The sequence below is a fragment of the Mesoplodon bidens genome (assembly GCF_964165515.1).
Source record: "Mesoplodon bidens genome assembly, chromosome: 6".
Lineage (NCBI taxonomy): Eukaryota > Metazoa > Chordata > Mammalia > Artiodactyla > Ziphiidae > Mesoplodon > Mesoplodon bidens.
In genome coordinates this window covers 113,081,669-113,090,288 of record NC_138162.1, presented here as the reverse complement: position 1 = coordinate 113,090,288, position 8,620 = coordinate 113,081,669, and the positions used below count along the sequence as shown (strand labels likewise).

Genomic DNA, 8,620 nt, shown 5'->3' with positions numbered 1-8,620 from the left:
CAGAGAGTCCCATACAGGATAAATCCAAAGAGAAACATGCCAAGACACATAGTAATCAAACTATCAAAAATTAAATACGAAGAAAAAAATATTAAAAGCAGCAAGGGAAAAACAACAAATGACATACAAGGGAATCCCCATAAGGTTAACAGCTGATCTTTCAGCAGAAGCTCTGCAAGCCAGAAGGGACTGGCAGGACATATTTAAAGTGATGAAGGAGAAAAACCTACAACCAAGATTACTTTACCCAGCAAGGATCTCATTCAGATTAGATGGAGAAATTAAAACCGGTAAATTCTTAGAATGTTAAATGAATAAGTCGTTTTGTGAGATATTGGACTTTGGCTAGTATGTCCCCTGACTTAGATCAGAGCCTGCCAGTCACTTGACAGTCCCTCGGTTAATATCTGTTAAATGAAATATGATGTTTTCAACTGCTTCTTTCTTCATTAAAAGGACTGCTCATTTGCTTACTCTTTATAAGCCAATATAGAGTGAATCAGGCCTGACATACCCGGAAACAGATCCACTGAGCTATATTGTTATGCATATATATATATATATATATATATATATATATGTACAACAACCACTTTGCTGTACACCTGAAACTAACACAACATTGTAAATTAACTATACTTCAATTTTTAAAAAAAAGAAAAAGAAAATGAAGATGTTTGTGAATTCATATGCAGTGATTTCTAGGACACATTGTGAAGTGAAAAATACAAATGCAAAACAGCATATACAGTACACTACTTTTGTGCTAGAAAAAAGGGAAAATAAGAAAGCATACATATTACTTGTTTTTACATTTTTTTTTTTTTTTTTTTTTGTGGTATGTGGGCCTCTCACTGTTGTGGCCTCTCCTGTTGCGGAGCACAGGCTCCGGACGTGCAGGCTTCGGACGCGCAGGCTCAGCGGCCATGGCTCACGGGCCCAACCGCTCCGCGGCATGTGGGATCCTCCTGGACCGGGGCACGAACCCGCGTTCTCTGCATCGGCAGGCGGACTCTCAACCACTGCGCCACCAGGGAAGCCCTGTTTTTACATTTTAAAAAAAGCATACACACACAGGAAGTGTAAACCAGCAGACAATGAGGTTGATTACCTACAAAGTGTGGCAGGAACTGAGATGGTCTGCAGAAAGGAGTGACAATTCTCTGAGTTTTTGTAAATTTTGACTTTCTGGAAGAATGTTAATGTTGTTAGTAATCACAAAGTAAAATTAAATTAAGGATGAGAAGGGAGTTCCTGATATTAAAGCAAATAGAAATAAATAAACCAGGATCTATTTCAAATGAATAACACAGTCACACTGGAGGAGGGTAGAGAACTAATCTAAGTTATTAACAAATGTGGGTATCTGTCCATATGTCCTGTCCTGGGCAGACAGACAGGACAGATGAGAGAGAAAACTGCAAACAAATTCTGAACTCCCTCTAGTATAATAGATTTGTTTATTGTAAGGATATAAGCGAAGCCATTCTATTAGGTATATCACAGGATAGAGCAAATAAGCAAATGTATTTACGTTGCTGGGAGCCAGAGATCTCAAGTGGGAGGAGGGGTATACCAGCCAGAAATAGAGGTGGCAACCCTGTAGGGACTCACGATTTCAAAAAACCATATGTGTGTGCGCGTGTGTGTATTGGAGTGTGCGTATGCATACATATATACACATATGTCTGTGTGTATATATGTGTGTATGTATACATATGTATACATGTATATAAATGCACATGCTTTTTAGTTTTCCTAGAAGCAAAGACATGCAGAAACAATCAGTAGACCTAGTGCCCAGATGTATTGGGGTCTAAAGCCATTATGCTCTAAAGGAAGCCAGTGCTTCCCTGAGAAATGTTTGATTCTAGGACTGAGGCAGAGTGGGTAAATGAACAACAGGGAAAACCATGTTCCAGACAGTAAGAAAGCACTCAAAAAATGAGGAGGCCTGTCAGAAGAACACAGGACCCACACTGAAGGGGCTTCAACTGGAGAAACCTGGAAAAATATGAGGAACACAATAATTAAGGAACAGTAATAGATTATAGACAATTGAAAACGTGGAACCATGAGTCCATACCAATAATAAGTAGATAATAAAGTGAAGAAAGGAAAGAAGCAAGAAAGGAGGGAAGGAAGGAGGGAGGGAAGAAAAGTGAAGGGAGGGCTCTTGCTTATAGAATATTGAGAGTCAACTCGTAAATGTAGACGGCGTGATAAAGAATTGGAAAATCATAAATTTTCAGACAAAGACTAGTTCAGGCAAAAATCATCCATGGGGGGCTTCCCTGGTGGCGCAGTGGTTGAGAGTCCGCCTGCCGATGCAGAGAACACGGGTTCGTGCCCCGGTCCGGGAGGATCCCACATGCCGCGGAGCGGCTGGGCCCGTGAGCCACGGCCGCTGAGCCTGCGCGTCCGGAGCCAGTGCTCCGCAAGGGGAGGGGCCACAACAGTGAGAGGCCCGAGTACCGCAAAAAAAAAAAAAAAAAAAAAAAAAAATCATCCATGGGAGCTAAATCAAGAGGGGGAAATTTGATGCGGAGCCGAGTATTTGCATGGACTTGAAACTTTTCCCCACAGATTGCTCTTACTTGCAAGGAAAAAATAAGTAATAGCGTCTGGCAAGGTAAGAATGGCGGGGCCTCTCTGCAGGACTCGATGTCAGGATCCCAGTTCTTCGCCATCCTAACCGGGAGGGTATCAAGTCAACAACTGCAGGGATCGGACATGCCCAGGGCCATTTGAGAGGGCTCCCAGATGCTTCATTTCTCTCGCTTGGGTTTACGGTGGGGCACGAAGAGCGTGAGATGGAATGCTATAGAGGCTCCGGGGCTGCGGTTGCTCGCCACCCTCCGGGGCTGGGGAAACAGGGCCGCTACAGGCATCCCTCGCTGGCCAGTGGGGCAGCAGCGACAAGGGCGGCTGCGCGCGCTCCGCATCCCGGACCTGGGTTCCAAAAGACGACGCCGACCTCGTGTCCGCCACGTTGTGGATTTGAGGCTGAGGACAAATGCAGTTTTTCTCGTCTCCCCACGTCCGCGGCTGGAAGTCGTCTCCTGGGCTTTGCGCTTTTTTCAGTTTGGCCTGAGTTTGGGCCATTTGTGTGTGTGTGTGTGTGTGTGTGTGTGTGTGTGTGTGTGTGTGTCTTCCCCTCCTAAACCGAATTTCTTGAATGACACAGTCTGATAAGAGCAAAAGTCCTGAAAGCAGATGGTTTCAAGTTCCAGCCTCGCTGCTTCCTGACTGGGGAGATTGTTAAAGCTAAGTCTAGGATTTCTAATTCGCAAAACAGAAATGATGGAATAGGGACTTGTGACCACTAAATATATGTAGCAAACAAATAATACTTGTGAGATATAGTCAAATCGTCAAGAAGATAATACTGTATCGGGGAGACAACCCAAAAGTTAACCATGTATGAATGTTGCTGCAGGTGTGTGGCGATTTGGAGGAAGGCCTGTATCTTATAGTGGGAGGGATGAAAAGATGTAGAAAGAGGGTGAGAACTTGTAGTCTGGTAGGCCTAGCGATGTATAGCTCTGAGATAATTGGTGAAATGCCTTTTAAGAAATATATGTATTGGTAGATGGCGGGTGAAAAGGCTGAGAAGCCAGATACTAAGGAGAAAAAACCTGAAGCCAAGAAGGCTGATGCTGGTGGCAAGGTTAAAAAGGTGAAACAGGGGAATCCCTACTGCTGCCAAAACCCTGTCCTGGTCAGAGGCATTGGCAGATATTCCCGATCGGCTATGTATTCCAGAACGGCCTTGTACAAGAGGAAGTATTCAGCAGCGAAATCCAAGGTGGAAAAGAAGAAGAAGGTGAAGGTTCTTGCTACTGTCACAAAACCAGGTGGCGGTGACAAGAATGGTGGTACCCGGGTGGTTAAACTTTGCAAAATGCCTAGGTATCATCCTGCTGAAGATGTGCCTCGAAAGCCGTTGAGTCACCGCAAAAACCCTTCAGTAAGCGTGTGAGAAAACCGCGTGCTAGCATCCCTCCTGGGACCACTCTGATTATCCTCACTGGGCGCCACAGGGGCAAGAGGGTCATTTTCCTGAAGCAGCTGAGCAGTGGCTTGCTAGTTGTGCCTGGGTCTCTGTCCCTCCGTCGAGCTCCTCTGCGGGGAACACACCAAAAATTTGTCATTGCCACTTCCACCAAAATTGATATCAGCGGTGTGAAAATCCCAGAACATCTCGCTGACGCTTACTTCAAGAAGAAGAAGCTGCGTAAGCCCAGGCACCAGGAAGGTGAGATCTTCGACACAGAGAGAGAAATAGGAGATTACAGAGCAGCGGAAGGTTGATCAGAAAGCTGTGGACTCACAAATTCTGAGAAGAATCAAAGCTGTTCCTCAGCTCCAGGGCTACCTCTGCTCTGTGTTCGCTCTCACAAACGGAATTTATCCTCACAAAGTCGTGTTCTAAACGTCTTACAAAGAACCTAATTAAAAAACTGTCCATTTCAAAAAAAAAAGTAATAGCTATACAATGGAGAAATGAGACAACACCTGATAGGATCATCAAAGTTAACGCCACCAATGAGAGGCAGATGGGTACGATGTCTTGAGAAGGATATAGCTTCCTCTATGGGATATTTCAGCTGAGACTGTATAACTTCAATCGAATAATGAAGAAACAGTAGACAAATAAAAAATGAAGAATGCTCTGTTTTTTAAATGGTGGATTATACTTCAAAAATGTCAATGTTGTTAAAAGATAAACTGTGGAAATGTTCCAGGTCAAAGGAGGTTAAAGAAACACGAGAACTAAATGCTATACTAGATCCTAGAGTGATCCTTTACTAGAGGAAAAATAATGTTATATGGGAAATTATTAGGTCAATTGACAAATTGGAATACAGCTGAGGAATTAGACAACAGTTAAATATATTACAGTATGTGGTTACATAAATGAATATCCTTTTTCTTTTAAAAAAAAAGTACACCTAAAGTATTAGGGGTAAAGGGCCATAATACATGAAATATGCTCTCAAACGGCTCAGAAAAATATTATGTAAATAGATGATGGACAGATTAGATTGGCAGATTAGATGTATTAAATGATAGATGATACAGATAGATGATAGATTGACAGATAACAAATAATAAAGCAAATGGGGCTAAAAGTTAAGAATAGGTGAACCTGGGTAAAGGCTATCCAGGCATTCTCTGTATGATTCTTTTTCTTGCAACTTTAAGTTTGAAATTATTTCCAAATTAAAAGTTAAAAAAATATAGCTTATAGATGGCACATTTAATACATAATTTTGAATATAAAGATTGAAACATTTTTCGTATAAAATCAATTTATTCACCCCACTCCCAACCACGTAAATACTGAACAAATAATTAGCAAATGTTAATTTGAGGAATACCAAACAGGGGCCTGCTTGGAATCCATGTCTCATTGTAGCTCTCGATATTAATGAACTTGTAAGTTAAGCTGCTTTTGGTATCATTTGCACTTCCCGGAAATTAGAACACAAAAACCAGTAGAAACAAAATTCTGCAGCAATTCTTACCAATAAGAAAAACCTTCTTGGTTATCAAAAAAGAAATGTTAAAATCCCAGAAAAAACAAACAAACAGTAAGTTCATCTTAGAGTCCTTGACAGCCAGCAAGTGAAAATATGGAGATGGTTACATTTGGTACCCAGAGAGTCAGAAGAGCAGAGTTCAAAAGCATTCAGAGAAAAAATAAATTTGACCCCCAAACATGAATTTCTGGAAGAGAGTCTAAAATGTTTGAGAAGTTGTGAAGGCCCTGTAAATGCAATTCTAGTTGATGAGGAATGAAAAGGGAGGTATAAATAGGTTAGGATTACAATGTGTAATAATACATGACCTCAACAAATTTTAATATAAGCATAAATATTGAAAAAAAACCCAACTAGGTGTATAGCCAAAGATGAATGGAAAGGGTGATGAGGACATATAAAAATAACGTCAGGAAGACTAATACCCTAATTAATTTGGGGTGCTTACCCCGCCCCACCCCGAACAGAGCAAAAGAAAACAAAAAGTTTTCTGTTGCTGTATCTGAAGCAAAAAATAAAGGAATAGAGGACCTTTGCTCAGCCTGAGGGGTCATGGATGAGACATTGCCTGGGCTGAATTTTGCAAGAAAAGTTTCAGAAATAAGAGAATCAGGAGGGCTTTCTACGCAGAGGATAATCACCAAGAATGCTGCAAAGGTATGGCGTTAAGAAGGAGTCATAAGGCTTCTATTAAGAGAGGCCGTAGAGGATCAGATGTCTGAGACAGAGCCAGAGCATGAGAGCCTAACGTATCACACCACAGATTTGGGAATTTGTGCTGCAATTGTAGGAGATGGAGACCTTCAGAAAATTTTCATATTAGCGTCTATAATCATGCAGTTCCTTGAAACATGGCTTTTGCCACATCCCACAATTTTAATGTGCTACATTTCCCTTATTATTTTGTTCAAAATATATTTTTTTTCTTTGTGATATCTTTTTTGCCCCAGGAATTATTTAAAAGTGGGCCACTTAATTTGTAAATATTTTGTGTCTTTCTAGGTAGGGCATTGTTATTGTTTTCTAAGTGAATTCCTTCATCATCAGGGGACATTCTCTGCAAAGTTACATCTTTTAAAATCAATTTGGGAAATATTTTGTTGCCCGGTCTGTGATCTAACTTGGTGAGCATTCCACGTTCACTTGAAAAAATTATGTATTCTTTAGTCATTAAGTGTGATGTTCTATGACTGTCCATTTGGTGATGGTTGGTCATTTAGATCTTCTACATCCTTACTAATTTTTTATAGGGTTGTTCTGTCAACTACTAAGAGAAGGGTGTTAAAATCTTCAATTATAACTGTGTATTTAACTATTTCTCCCTTTTTGTCTGTGAGTTTCTGCTTCACGTTTTTTTATTAGTAATATATTTGCGCCTATGGTTCATTGTGTGACTAGTAATCTCCTGTCTTGAAGTCTGAAGGGGCCCTCAACTCCCAGATTCACCCAGTGTACTTTGTCTTTCCAAGACAGACTCCTCTCTCATTTCTGTCTGCTGTTTCCCAAGCCCCCCTGCAGTAATCCCCACACATGTGTAGATGCAGTTATACAGGAACTTGAGGGAGTTTATGCTGAGGTTCTGTGAGTCATCCCTTCTGCAACTTTCTCATTTCCAGGATTTTGCTCCTAAATTTCCAGCTGCTTTGTCAACCCTAAACCCTGTCTGTTTGACAGTTAGGTGCTAAGATATGACTTAGAAGCTCATCATTAAGACTTTAGATACTGTTCTAAATGAGATGGGATGCATTGAAGATTTTGAAAGAGGGTCGTGATGTGATGCAAATTTTATGGCAATAAGATTACTCTTAATGCTCTAGGGAGAGAGTGTTGTCAAGTGGCAAGAATGAAAGTTGGGAGAGACCAGCTAGGGCGTGATTGCAGTAGTCCAGACGTGCACTCTGAGCTTCATTGTGGACTGGCTATCTGCAGGAATAAACACACACTCTGGGAAACTGAAAGTAACATTTTTCACAAGGAATCAATCTTTGTAAATGTCTCTGTTTCCGGGTATGTCAGGCCTGATTCACTATATATTGGCTTATAAAGAGTAAGCAAATGAGCAGTCCTTTTAATGAAGAAAGAAGCAGTTGAAAACATCATATTTCATTTAACAGATATTAACCGAGGGACTGTCAAGTGACTGGCAGGCTCTGATCTAAGTCAGGGGACATACTAGCCAAAGTCCCCAGCTTCAGAGAGGTTACAGTCTAGAGGGGGAGATGATAACAAAGAAATAAGCTAATGGACCTGGATTTGGCAGGTGGAGGTAAGTGTGCTGAAAAAAAATAATGAGGGGAAGGATTAGAGCAAGTGGGGTTTAACTTCAGAGCACTCAAGTAAGTCTTCTCCAAGGAGGTCACATCTGAACAGTGACCTCAGGGAGGGAAGGACAGAGCCATGTACAAATCCAGCAACAGAGGACATCAAGATGGAAGAGCGCTTTGGTGTCCAGGTACTGCAAGGGGAACAGAGTGCTGGATTCAGAAAGATGGCGGCTGAGACACAGCCAGGGCCAGGGAACGTCAGGCCTTGGGGGTCAGGGTTAGGAGTTTGGATTTTATTCGTATGCATGACTGGTAGTCATTGAAGCAAGGAAGTAACATGAGCTGATTTATATTTTCAAAGTATCACAAAGTGTTTGTGAGGACAATCTTTCTTGATCAATTCCTTTTGGGGAGAGAATGATCCGTGACTTCTTGCATTTCTGTATACCTTGAGAGTAGGAGTACCTGCCACCTTGGTTGCAGATTATCTTTCTAGGGATGTTTGGGTGAAGAACAGCCTTGGAGGTTAGAGAGAGTGTCTTCCTCTGGAGCATGCACCTTAAGCACAGATTCCTCCCCTGTAACGCAGCCCATTGTGTGTATCTCCTGGCTCTCTTTGAGTTTCCCCGGAGGACTGGGGGCTCAGGAAACAGGAGCAAATGTTGATTTGGGGGCTCCTGCTATTTCCTTGAGCAGTGAAGTCCTTTGTCTGTGACTCAGGAGAACTGTATCTTTTTCCAGCATCCATGAAACGGCGGCAGGCTAACTTACTAGCTTATAAGTCAGGTCAAAGCTCATATCCTTCACATT

The 8,620-nt window shown here is 41.7% G+C and overlaps 1 pseudogene across 1 annotated transcript; it reads left to right on the top strand.

Annotated features, from left to right (window-relative positions):
- Positions 1-3,588: 3,588 nt before the first annotated feature.
- LOC308619054 (large ribosomal subunit protein eL6-like) lies at positions 3,589-4,435 on the top strand (annotated as a pseudogene). The gene has a single exon. The product of its transcript is annotated as a large ribosomal subunit protein eL6-like (transcript).
- Positions 4,436-8,620: the final 4,185 nt, after the last annotated feature.